Source organism: Cnephaeus nilssonii, assembly GCF_951640355.1.
Source record: "Cnephaeus nilssonii genome assembly, chromosome: X".
NCBI lineage: Eukaryota > Metazoa > Chordata > Mammalia > Chiroptera > Vespertilionidae > Cnephaeus > Cnephaeus nilssonii.
Window position 1 is genome coordinate 87535491 of NC_137071.1, and position 13345 is coordinate 87548835.

Below are 13345 nucleotides of genomic sequence, written 5' to 3' on the forward strand. Positions count from 1 at the left end.
TGAGGTTTAACAGTCTGTTCATGCTTCTATGTCTCTGGGTCAATTTTTGATAATCAGTTTATGTTGTTCATTAAATTCCACATATGAGTGAGATCATATGATATTCATCTTTCTCTGACTGGCTTATTTTGCTCAGCAAAATACTCTCCAGGTCCGTCCATGCTGTTGCAAATGGTAAGAGTTTTTCTTTTTTATTGCTGCATAGTATTCCATTGTGTAAATGTACCACTGTTTATTTTATCCACTCATCTGCTGGATAAATGTTGTTTCCAAATCTTAGCTATTGTAAATCACACTACTATGAATATAGGAATGCATAGATTCTTTCTGATGAGTGTTTTGAGTTTCTTAGTGTCTTTCATAGGGAAGGAATGGCTAGAGTCAGTGTAGATCAACCCAAGGAGTGTAAATCTGCCAGAATTTCAGCTCAGCCTTCTTGCTTCTGACATACATACCTTCCTGAAGTGTAGTCCCTAAACCAGATGTTAGTTAGCCACAGAGTAGTTTGTTGGCTGATTAGCTGGTTGGCTTAGAAAAATGGGAGGGGTGGATATAAATGTAAGGAGATAGGGGTTAGGAAGGGCTGTATTTGAAAGAGGGTCGTGATGATTAGTTTTCACGTTGCCTCCTTTGTCTTCATTGCTATACTCTGTATAGGTCTTATTATCTTGATTCTAGTTAAGACTCACCCAAACAATCAGTTCTTAAATATAAATCACATCCCCTTATAGAATCACTGCAAAACTCATCGTGGAGAAAATATTTCTAAGAGCCAGATACAGCATACACTTTGGTTGGAGTTTATCATGTAAATTTATTTCACACATGTTTTATGGCCTTTACAATGTGTTCTTTTTTTCTCCTTTATCTTTTGTCTTTTAAATTTATTTTTTAACTATAGTTGACATACTGTAATGCTGCAATATTATATTAGTTTCAGGTATACAATATAGTGATTCAACATTTGTATACCTTATGAAATGATCACCATAAGTCTAATACCCATCTGTCACTGCACATAGTTATTATAGTACTAGAGGCCCGGTGCACGAATTTGTGTACAGGTGGGGTCCAGCTGGCCTGCCCTGATCAGGCTGATCGGGCCGGGCTGACCAGGGAGAGGGGACATGGGAGGGTGGCTGTCCGGCCCCATCCCCTGGTCGGACTCCCGGTCAGTCGAACTCCCCCTCAAGGGGACAATTTGCATATTAGCCTTTTATTATATAGGATTATTCCCTCTGCTGTACATTACATCCCCGGGACTTATTTTATAACTGGAAATTTGTACATCTTAATCTCCTTCTTTTTCCATCTATCCCCAACCCCCTCTGCTCTGGCAACCATCAGTTTGCTCTGTATCTATGAGTTTGTTTGTTTTGTTTTTTAGAGTCCACAAAGAAGTGAAATCATGTGGCATTTGTCTTTGTCCAACTTATTTTACTTAACATAATACTGTCTAGATCAGTCGGCAAACTCATTAGTCAACAGAGCCAAATATCAACAGTACAACGATTGTACTACAGTACAAGTATTACAGTATGTCAACTATAGTTGAAATTTCTTTTGAGAGCCAAATTTTTTAAACTTAAACTTCTTCTAACACCACTTCTTCAAAATAGACTCGCCCAGGCCGTGGTATTTTGTGGAAGAGCCACACTCAAGGGGCCAAAGAGCCGCATGTGGCTTGCGAGCCGCAGTTTGCTGACCACTGGTCTAGATCCATGCATATAATGTGTCCTTAATTGTTCCTCAGTTATTACAGATTTAATAGCTTTTAAAAGTTTCTTCACAGCCCTAGCCAGTTTGGCACAGTGGATAGAATGTTGGCCTGCCAATGCAAGGGTCCCAGGTTTGATTCTGGTCAAGGGCAAGTGCCTTGGTTGTGGGCTGGATCCCCAGTGTGGGGCATGCAGGAGGCGGCCGATCAATGATTCTCTCTCATCATTGATGTTTTTCTCTTTCTCTCTCCCTCTCCATTCCTCTCTGAAATCAATAAAAATACATTTTAAAAAAGTTTCTTCACATAATCTTTTAAAAAGGGAGAGAACTCATGGAAATGGACAACAGTGTGGTGATTGTGGGAGGGAGGAGGGTGGGTGGAAGTGTAAGAGGGTATAGGGGGATAAATAATGATGGGGAAAAATAAAATAAAGAGAAAAAAATCTTTAATTCTAGTTGGGAACCCATCATTTGATGATTGCTGTTTACATTTTCTCTTTCCCGATAACAAAATTTTGATTCTTCAATTTAACATTTTCATGTCTTCCTCTTCCTATTTCATATCCTTGCTCTTGATTGACACTTTCCTCACTAAGTTTTCTCCCCCTCCTTAATATCAAATCCTAAGTTTTCCCCTCTTTCCATATCTTTGATTTGAGGTGTTATGTATAATTTCTAGTAAAAATTTTAAATGATAGAAGATAAATAACCTTTAGCCAGTTAGAATCTTATGTGATCTTTCCAAGGTCTTCAAAGTAATTCATCTTAAAAACTAATACTCCATGTAGTGCTTTGTTTATCATCTCCAAATATCTGGAAACTAGGTAGGGGCTGATTTTACTCCTATTTTAAGAATGGTCAAGTCAAGGTTCAGTGATGATAAATAACTTTTGCATTATCATCATCCTGCTTGTTTCATGTCCAGACCAAAGTAATGAAATGATGGCCTGTGGATTCCACATTAGTACCCCATCCAGGGCTAAAAATGATACTGGGATGGGCTGAGGGAGAACGCTCTGCGTTATGTAGGGGTCAATGGTCTGGTAGAGGCAGAACTCTGGGGCTAGAGGTCCCCAGAAGGCAGCGACCCCAGCTTTACAAAATCCCCCTTTTATATCCTGTGAATAGCTGGGCCTATGGGGCTTGGCTCAGCTCTTCCAGTAGTAGTCTTTGTCTATAGAGGACATGAACACTGGGGATTTAGCAGTCAATAATGTTATGAACAACAGAAATTTTCAAGTGTTCCTTTTTTAAAAAAAATTATGGACTTTATTTTATAACATTTAAATGTTTTTAAATTGATTTTAGAGAGAGGAAGGGAGAGGGATAGAAAGATAGAAAGACCGATGAGAGAGAAACATCATTGATTGGCTGCCTCCTGCACCCACCTCTCTGGGGATCAAGCCCGCAGCCCAGGCATGTGCCCCGACTGGGAATCTCTTGTTTCCTGGGTTGATGCTCTACTGCTGAGCCACACTAGCTGGGCAAGTGTTGCTTCTTAAAGTATGAGAATGGGAGGGAGAATGGTCTCTGCAGCTTATCAAACTAAGCAGTAACCATGAAAGTGGTTTCTAAATTGTAAAAATATGGAACACGTGGCTATTGCTATTACATTATAAATTGCATGTGTTGTTTTTCTCCAAAGATTTTTAAAGAAAGAGCTCAAAAATCTCCAATATTGCTACAACTAAGAAACTTCAAAGTTTATTTAGCTTACTTCTGATTAGTGCATTTTTTTTTTTGCTTAAAATAGAGCCTGTGGCTTATTTATCATTTTTTACCAGCTTCACTGAGTTATAATTGGTATACAGAAAAGCTGCAAATAATTTATATATGTGATTTGGTGAGTTTGGACACATGGATGGACATACACAACCTTATGCTAAAGTAAAATAAGTCATTCACCGAAGTACAAAGTCTACATGATTCCTCTTATATGAGGCATGTAAAATAGTCAAAGATAGAAGTAGGCAATAGGATGGTGGTTACTAGGGGATGGGGAACGGGATATGGGGTGTTATTGTTCAATGGGTGTAAAGTTACAGTTATACACTGAGTGGCCAGATTATTATGATCTCTGAAAGCATAATAATCTGGCCACTCAGTGAATATCCTATATAATAAAAGGCTAATATGCAAATTGTCCCCTTGACCAGGAGATCATAATAATCTGGCCACTCAGTGTATAAAGATCAATAAGTTTCAGAGATCTGCTGTATGACATAGTATCTGTAGTTAACAGTAAGGTATTGTGTACTTAAAATTTGATTAGTGCAATTATATGTCATTGGGTTTCTCTAAAGGTCTGCCTAAGCAGGAGAAATCACCTTTTTAATTTCCTCAGTGCCTTATAGTTCTGGGACAATGCAGAGATGCTCCTCTGTTGGAAGTTAGAGAAAATTCCCTAAGCCAGTGTTGCCCCTGCTTTGTCAGCATGGCCTTATATTTATTATTAGTTATTCTTCCAAGTTTTCTGTCACTCAAAGCTGTCTGAGTCAGGGAGTTGGTGTGGGGACAGGGGATTTTGAGACCTGGCCTGATGCCAAGCAGATATTTAGTAGAACAGCACTTAACCCCAGGCCAGGCTTCTGGCACCTTCTGTTCTCTGGAAATTTGCCCCAAACCTGGAAGGAATAGCTGCAAACTCCCTCAAATACACAGATAGAGCACTAAAGCCACAAACTTTATTCCCCAGGCCTTTTCTAGCACCTTGTTTATAACCTAGCTCTAAAGAGTTTTGTAATCTGCTTTCCTAGCCATACAGATTAGAAGCAACAGGAAGAGGTACTGGAGTGGGGGTGGGGGTGAGGGTGGGGTGGAGAAGCTCAGAGAAATTGTCAGGGGAAGTGCCTGCTGAAGGCTTGATATCCTGAAAGGAGACAGAAAAACAAAGTAGCATAACACAATTAAGGATGTTGATTCTGATTACCCTGAGTTAGCCTATGGAGTAGGTTAAAAAATCTGGGAAGCATGTAGTATACACATGCATATTTCATGTCATCAAAAATACTGTTTAAAGTTTTGGTATTTAAAGGATAAGATTTCCCTATCTCTACAAATCCAATTATATTTAACTCTGCCATACCTCATTTAAACCAGAATTATGAGGTATTCCCTCTAATGACAATACAATGCCTTTTTATAGTAAGGATTTGAAGTCCTGAGAGGGGCTGAAACTAACACTCATTTTGTGAGAGTGATTTAAGCATTGAATAATAATGTGATTTGCATACTGAATTCATTCATTCTCTAATTTGCTCCTCCTAGAGGTGTCACATTTCAGATTTCATCCCAGGCTCCCTCAACTGCCCATAGTTTTTTTTCCCCTCACATTTCTTCCATTGGCCCAGAAGTGCCTGAGATCCTCCCTAGGAGCCTAAACTGTGTGGGCTTGCAGTTTAGGGCTTGGGGTCCCAGACAGGAAGTGACCTCAATCCTCAGAGAAGTCACTGCTGGCTTGTTGCCTGGGTTCACTGTGCTGATGAACCAGCCCAGCCTATTCGTCACCAACTCTGACTCAGAGTTCTGGGCAGGGCACAGAGGCTGGTCTGCAGATTCCACTCTGGCAGCCTATCCTGTTTGCATGACTATGAGCTTTCTGACGCTGCTGTTAACTGGCAGGCCTTGGTTGGGAGGTGATTTTGGTTGGGCCAGGGCTTTTTGCTGCTGTCATATGCATCTTCATTACCTCCCTCCTTTTTGCTGATTAATAGTCTGGTCATGCACCTCTGCCAACAGAAAGGTCTGTTTTGTTCACTCTTCCTCCTGACCTGACACCCCATGACAGAGTATGATTGGCTTGGCTCAAAGCAAAGAAGCAATGAGGCTGCCGAACTCATAAAGCAGTCAGAAACATGCCTCACTTAGCCTGTGTAATTGTAATGCCTTAGCTTTGCCTTTTCCCTCCCTTCCCTGTTTTGGCCTTTAGCATGCTTCACTGGGGGATGGTTTCTAATTGGGAAATTTACTGTTTCTGCCTTCTTTGGGGATGATTCTTATTTAGTAGAATTACTAAACAGGGCACTAAAATGTGGTACAGCACTGGACCAGGAATCAGGAAAACCAGGTTCTGGTCCTGGATCAGCTGTGGTCTGCTGTGGGATCTTAGACAAATCTCTTATTCATCTGCCAGATGAGAGGGAATTATGGTTGCATTAGATGATCTCTAAGGTCTAATACAGGGGTGGGGAACCTTTTTTTCTGCCAAGGGCCAATTAGATATTTATAACATCACTCTCGGGCCATACAAAATTATCAACTTAAAAATTAGGCTGCTATATTTGGCCAAACATTTAATTAACTCACCCCTAAAGCCTTGGCAGGGCTAGACCAAATGATTTCTCAGGCCTTATACAGCCCGCAGGTCAGATGTTCCCCACCCCTGGTCTAAGATCCAAACCTTCCATTCACTTTCCTGTTCATCAGACAGAAATGTTTTGGTCCATTTCTAAGAGTATCTTCTCTTTTCTTTGGTATCCATGTATCTCTTCACCTGAACTTCTCTTTTGGTGAAGTAGTTATTAACCTATTTCTTTTGAAAGCTGCCTTTGGAATATGAAAAGACTGTATTAGAGATGCATAAGTTCTGGGAGTTTTGATTTTGGAACTGCCATATGGAATTCAGGATTAATAGAGTTCTTGTAGTCCCATGTGGAATTTTAATCACCGAATTACAGGAAGATTAGCCCATTCATCTGTGACGCAGAGAGATTTGGAACTAGACATCTCAGCCTCAGTTTACTCTCTTGCAAGCGACTTGAGTGAGTGCAGAAGGAATATGCTCTGCCATCACCTCCCCACTCATCCTTAGCACTACCCAGAAAAATCAGGGAAATGGCTAACAAGGGTGTGGCAGCAAAGTTGGACATGGATACCAGATAAGTTGCAGACTTTGTTAAATGCCCACTGTTTGGTGACTGAGCCAGGCATTGTGGAGCAGAAAGGCTAAGAGGACAGCTTTCTACAAACAAACACTATCTGTTCTTGCTTTTGGGCCTTCATCAAGTTGTTTTCTCCAATTGGCATGCCCTCCTTCTTCTCTTAGCTTATTCAAAATCCTACCCAACCAGCAAGTTCTACCTCTTCTGTTAATTTCAGCGGGCAGTTATTGAAGACCTCCCAGGTGCTGAGCCCTTTTTGAGGAATACAAAGATGAATAAAGACTTAGTACCTATGCCTGGGCTGACTGTACTATTTTATCCTGCTGGCATCAATGTTGCTTCATGGATGTTCCTTTCTCCTTTCCAGCTAAAACTTAAGTTCCTGAGGGCAAAGGCTATGTTTCAGGAGTCCCTCAACCACTCCAAGTTGGGTGACTCACTAGAAGGACTCACAAGACATACCAAAAGGTTTTATTAACAACAAAGGTTTATTGCAACAGAGAAAGGCAGCGGGGGTGGGGTGATACATTCATTGATCAGATGTAGGCTTCCAAGTCCTTCCCTATACAGGGCCACACAGGAACAACTAGCAGTAAACTACAGGGACACCTGTGACATGCCTCTGCCCAAAGAAGCCCACTCAAATACCAGGGCCTGAGGGCTTTTATGAAATGAAACTTGGGAGTCCAATATTGAAACCAGGTATATCATGCATCTTGTTAAACAATCCTGAGAAATCCTTATGCATTGGTACAACATACCCCATTTCCCTGGACATATATACAACACCATCCATCAGGGACATGAGGGCCCTATTCCCAGGATTAGGTCTAGTGTCAATTATGATTCCAGGCTCCCCTAGAGTAAGGTGACCAGATTTTAACATTGGTAAAGCGGGACACCATTGACCGGGGGGGGGGGGGGGGTTCTTGATTAAAAATTTGGTCTATATGGAGCAACAAAAAATTTTCATAGAATGCAAAAATAGTATTGTAATATATATTTTTTAAATTTCAACATAAGTACAATTTACAAATGTAATAAATAAAAAAAATTATGTATAGTATTATTTTATTCTTTGGCATATTTCTCATTTGAGTGAATTTTTTTTTTTAGTAGATTGCTGTCGTTGTTTAAAAGGTCATGAAATTTTTCACAAGAATTTGTTAAATTATATTTCACACATAAAATGGCTTTCAAAGTCTCAACACTTAATTGTGATTTTTCTGATGTCCACACTTTATTTACCATAGAAAAAATGCATTCAGTCGCAGCATTAGTTCCTGGTAAGGACAGTGCGTATTCCACAATTTTTAGTGCATTATTTATCCTGGCTAAATAGCCACATGGCCGCCGAAAACCTTATATTCCCTTCCCGTTCTGCCGCCATTCCCTAGCTTGTTGTGCATTCTTTCCAAAAGTCGGGACTTTTTTAAAACGCCGCGGGACAAATTGTTAAAAATCGGGACTGTCCCGCCAAAAGCGGGATGTCTGGTCACCTTACCCTAGAGACATGAAAGGACTGATCAACTAGACTTTGTGTATGAACTCTTTCTGCCAAACTGTGTCTTACATATTTCATATATCCTCTTAGCATGGAAGAACACAATACCTGACCTCTTCTCTGAGCTCAATTCATATATATATTTCGTGTCCCAAAAAATGTATACACATTTTGAATAATTATTAATTCCAATGGGTTAAATTTGGGAAAAAAAGAAATATCAACTGAGCTATCAGAAAATAGTATGTATACATTTTTGGGGATACCCTGTATGTGTGTACACTTTGTTGCAATAAACCTTTATATGTCACTATCTAGTTTCTATGTCCAGCCCCATAGATATTGACACTTTAACACATCAGAATCTGAACTTGAATTCTGAAGTACCTTACACTGCTTTTCTCCATCTCAGTAATTGTCAGTATCACTTACTCTTATTACTAAAGCCCCTAATTCTGGGTGTTATCATTTAATCTCCTTTTTCCCTCACCTCCCACGTCCAATCAGTAATTCCTACTGACTCTGACTCCTGAGTATATCCCAAAGGTGCATATCATCCTCTCATCCACCCTAATCTATAAACCATTATCTTTCATCTGAATTACTTGCCTTCTATGTGTTTCTATTTGTGTTTCCTATAACCTGTTCTCCATTCACCACCTGGAGTGTTCCTTCAAAATATATACCAGATTATGTAACTCTCTGCTGTTCACAACCTCCAATGGCTTCTCAACATTCTTGCATTAAAATTCAAACATTTTTCTCCCCTGCTCACTCATCATGCTCTAGCCTCAGAACAAGTGAGTGGGTCTGTTCCCTCCTCACATGATATTCCTTCTTCCAAGACTGTTCTTCCCCTAACTCTTCAAATGCTTGGATCCTTCTTATCCTTTATGCTTTATTCCATAGTCAGCACCTCATGGAGACATCCTCTGACCATTCTAAGGTAGCTTTGCCCCTCCCCTCATCTAAAATCATGATTATGTATTTGTTTATATGTTGTTTTCACTCAACAGTGACTAGAATGTATGTTCATGAAGGAAGACCCTTATTATTATCTTGTCCCCAGGGAGATCCCCAGTATCTAGCACTTTGCCAAATTCAGAGTAGGCATTCAAAAATACTTGTTGATGAATATAGTAGACAATTAATAAATAATCATTATTTCATTACTTATACTGATGAACTTATCTCTGCCCTTAAAGTTTACATTCTACTAAGGAGTTGAGTAGAAAAAAAACACACACCAAAATATACAGAAAGATCTTCTGTGCCTTTTAATAGACAATATAGGACATGTCAGTGTCCTGGATAGGAGAAATCAGCAAGCAGCTGAGGGGTCACATCAAGTAGCTTGCATCTATCCAGCCCAGAGGTCTCTTTGATGATCTTCTAGGGGCTGTTTAAAGGGAGATCCCAGCAGTCTAAATTTTCAAATGGAAGGCAAGGATCATGGGGAGTTTATATCTTTTTCCAGGGTAGTGGCAGTTGTGTTTTTGCCAGAGCAGCACTCACTGTATGGTTGCACCATGTCTCTGGCTTCTTCAAAGCCTGGCTTTTTGAGTATCAAGAGATCCTGTGGATTGTATAGTCTTGTTTAATAAATTTTCTTTCTCCTTAAACTAGTCAGAGTGGGTATTGTAGTTTGCAACTAAGAAATCTGACCTATCCAATGGGTTGAAAAAAAGATTGAAAATCAGAATCCTGTTTTGTAATTGACATTTAAGCTTGACTGGGAATCTTAAAATTATACTGACATTGGAGGAATTGCATCAAAACTGAACCAACAGGTGGAGATCCAAGATGGCGGCATAGATAAACATCTGGGCTGCTGCTGTCCACAACAATTTCCAAAACTACAACTAAAAGACAGAACGTCTATCACCCAGAACCACGGGAAAGCTGGCTGAGCGGAACCTCTACAACTAGACCTAAAGAGACGGGAGCAATAAGGGCACAAACGCTCAAAAACTGAGGTACAGGGGAGCACGCGTGCGATACGAGCTGGCAGCAGAGCCCAGCTAGAGGCGGGCATTGCTTTCTTCAATCCGAAGAGAGACAAGCCCCCAATCTCTCTGAAATCCAGTTCCTGGGGAGAGACTGGGCTGTCTGCCATTGGGTCGGAGTGAGGGTGTCTTACTAGCAGAGCTGCATGGAGGTAAAATTGTTGGCTGCACCGGGGCGCAAGACGGTGGGGACACGGTTGCGGGGACGCGGTTGGAGGCGGCTCACTGCCAGCCATTGCTGTTTGCCACGCCCTAGCCTAGTGATGCCCTGAGATTCCGCCCCGCACAATCTACAAACACACCCAAGCTCCTAGCAGCAGCTCTTGCATATGAATGGCCTTCTCTATTGCAGTTTAAACTAGTAAACTTGCAACCCGGTACAGACAGCTCCAAGGCCTCCAAGCTCCAAGCAGGGCGGAGAGGACGGCAGTTCTCGCTGTAGTTCCTGCGGTGTGGCCTCAGACAGCAGCTGAACTGCACCCCATTGGAGATCCAGAAGCCAATGCACCTAGTGGTCAGTGTGAGACACCAGATTTCAACTCCTCACATCCATAAGTGACACATTCGGGAGGCGGACTCAGTGAACACCAAAGCCCCACTCAAACAAGCCCTGTACCACAAATGTGTCTCCAGCGCAGCAGTGCTTCCATTATAGACACAGCAGGTCCTCATAGCCAATTGGCCTGGAGGTCAATTCCTCCCAGTGTACCAACAGCAATCAAGGCTTTTAACTACACCAAGACTTTCCACTCAGCCCACAAAGGGGTGTACCAAGAGTGACCACCTAGGGTGATTGGGGAAGCTGAGCTACCGGCCCCTATAGGTCACTGACCACACAAAGCCACTCCATCAACACAGGGAGGCAGCCAAAATGTGGAGACACCAAAGTATGTCACAAATAGGAGAGATGGAGGAAGTAAACTACTGGACAACACAGTGTTCAGAACCACATTTATAAGGTTACTCAAGAATCTTCTAAAAACCGCTGAGAAACTTGAAAAGACCTTCAAGGACCTTAATGAGAATACCAAAAAAATGGAAAAGGACCAGTCAGAAATTATGCATACACTGTCTGAAATAAAGAATATACAGAAACTCAACTGTAGATCACTGTACCCAAAGAGTCAAACCAAAGATCTGGAATATGAGGAAGCAAAAAACACCCAACCAGAGAGGCAGAAAGAAAGAAGAATCCAAAAGTGTGAGGATAGCGTAAGGAGCCTCTGGGACGGCTTTAAGCATACCAACATCCAAATTTTTGGGGTGCCAGAAGAAGAGAGAGAGAGCAAGATACTGAAAACCTATTTGAAGAAATAATGACAGAAAACTTCCCCCACCTGGTGAAAGAAATAGACTTACAAGTTCAGGAAGCGCACAGAACCCCAAACAAGAGGAATCCAAAGAGGACCACACCAAGACACATCATAATTAAAATTCCAAGGGCAAAAGACAAAGAGAGAATCTTGAAAGCAGCAAGAGAAAAACAGTTAGTTACCTACAAGGGAGCAGGCCAGACGGGAGTGGCAAGAAATATTCAAAGTGATGAACAGCAAGAACCTACAACCAAGATTACTCTACCCAGCAAAGCTATCATTCAGAATTGAAGGTCAGACGAAGAGCTTCACAGACAAGAAAAAGCTAAAGGAGTTCATCACCACCAAAACCAGGATTACATGAAATGCTGAAGGGTATTCTTTAAGAAGAGGAAGAAGAAAAAAAAGGTAAAGGTAAAAATTATGAACAACAAAAAGACATCAAATACATACCTACCAACAAGTGAATCTAAAAATCAAGTGAGTAAAAAATCTGAAGAACAGAATGGACTGGTGAATATAATAGAATCTGGGACATAGAAAGGGACGGGACAGACAATTATCAGGGGGAAGGGGGTCTGAGGGGTGCAGGAAGAGATTGGACAAAAATCTTATACCTATGGATGAAGACAGTGGTGGGGGGGGGGAGGTAAGGGCATGGGGTGGGGTGGGGAATCAGGTGGCGGGGAGCTATGGGGGGAGGAAAGAGGAACACCTGTAATAATCTGAACAATAAAGATTTATTTTTTTTTTTAAAAAACTGAACCAACACATATAGCCATATCAAAGTGATACGCTAAGCTAAGACAGAGTTGTTTACTTATATACCTGGGAGAAATTGTATATATTTTTATGTGTTTATAATGCACCATTTTAAAAATGAGCATTTTGAACATTTGCTTCTTTAAGTTATATGCTATTGTAATCCAGTGTAATCTTTTTATTGCAATTATATTAGTTACTAAGGAAAAATACTGAAAATATTTTTAAAAGGCAAAACTAAACTATAGTGTTTAAGGCTTCAACTTGGGTGATAAAGCTATAAGGGAAAGAAAGGGATTCCCATAAAAGTCAGCATGAGGGTTAATTTCAGAATTGGGATGGACATATGTTGGGCTTCTGAGTTAGTTGGCAAAGCCCTATTTCTTGACCTATATGGTAATTAAGAAATATTTACTTTATAATACTTGATATGCACTTTTCCATTTGTTATATTTTTCAATTAAAATGGTTAAAAATATGTGTATCAATAAGTCAGATGTGAATTACTTTCTGCAAATGTCCTCTGTGTGTTTTTATTTTATGATCCCTAAAGGCTTCATTATGGATTTTGTCTCTGGAAACACATGAAGTCCTGTATAAGTTTAAAAAAGTTAGCTTAAATGTTAATCATCCCTTAAAATCAAAGTCATACAAACAAAAACCAGACACCATCTCTCCCTATCAAATTGGCGAAGACTTACAGGTGATGTTATTACTCAGTATTGGTGAAAGTATGAAAAGATGGGCCCTTATATGCTCTGCTGTTAGAAATGTAAATGAGTACAACCTTTCTAGAAAACCATTTTGCAATCTGTAACAAGGGCCTAAAAATAGTCATAACCTTTTCCCCAGTAAACTCAATTCTAGGAAATTTATGTTAAGGAAGTGACCAGAGATGTACAAGGAGATATATGTACAACATTGCCACAGTTTTGTAATGGTGAAATCTTAACAACAACATACATGTTTAACACTAGGGAGCTAGTATAATCACAAGGTGAAATATTATGCAGACACCAATGTGGATGATTTTTAATATAGGAACATGGAATAATGATGCTGGTGGCCAATATTTATTGATTACTTACTATTTTCCAGGAACTGCTAATCCTCTTTACATGAATTCTCTCATTCTTGCAACAACACTTGAAGGTGAGTACT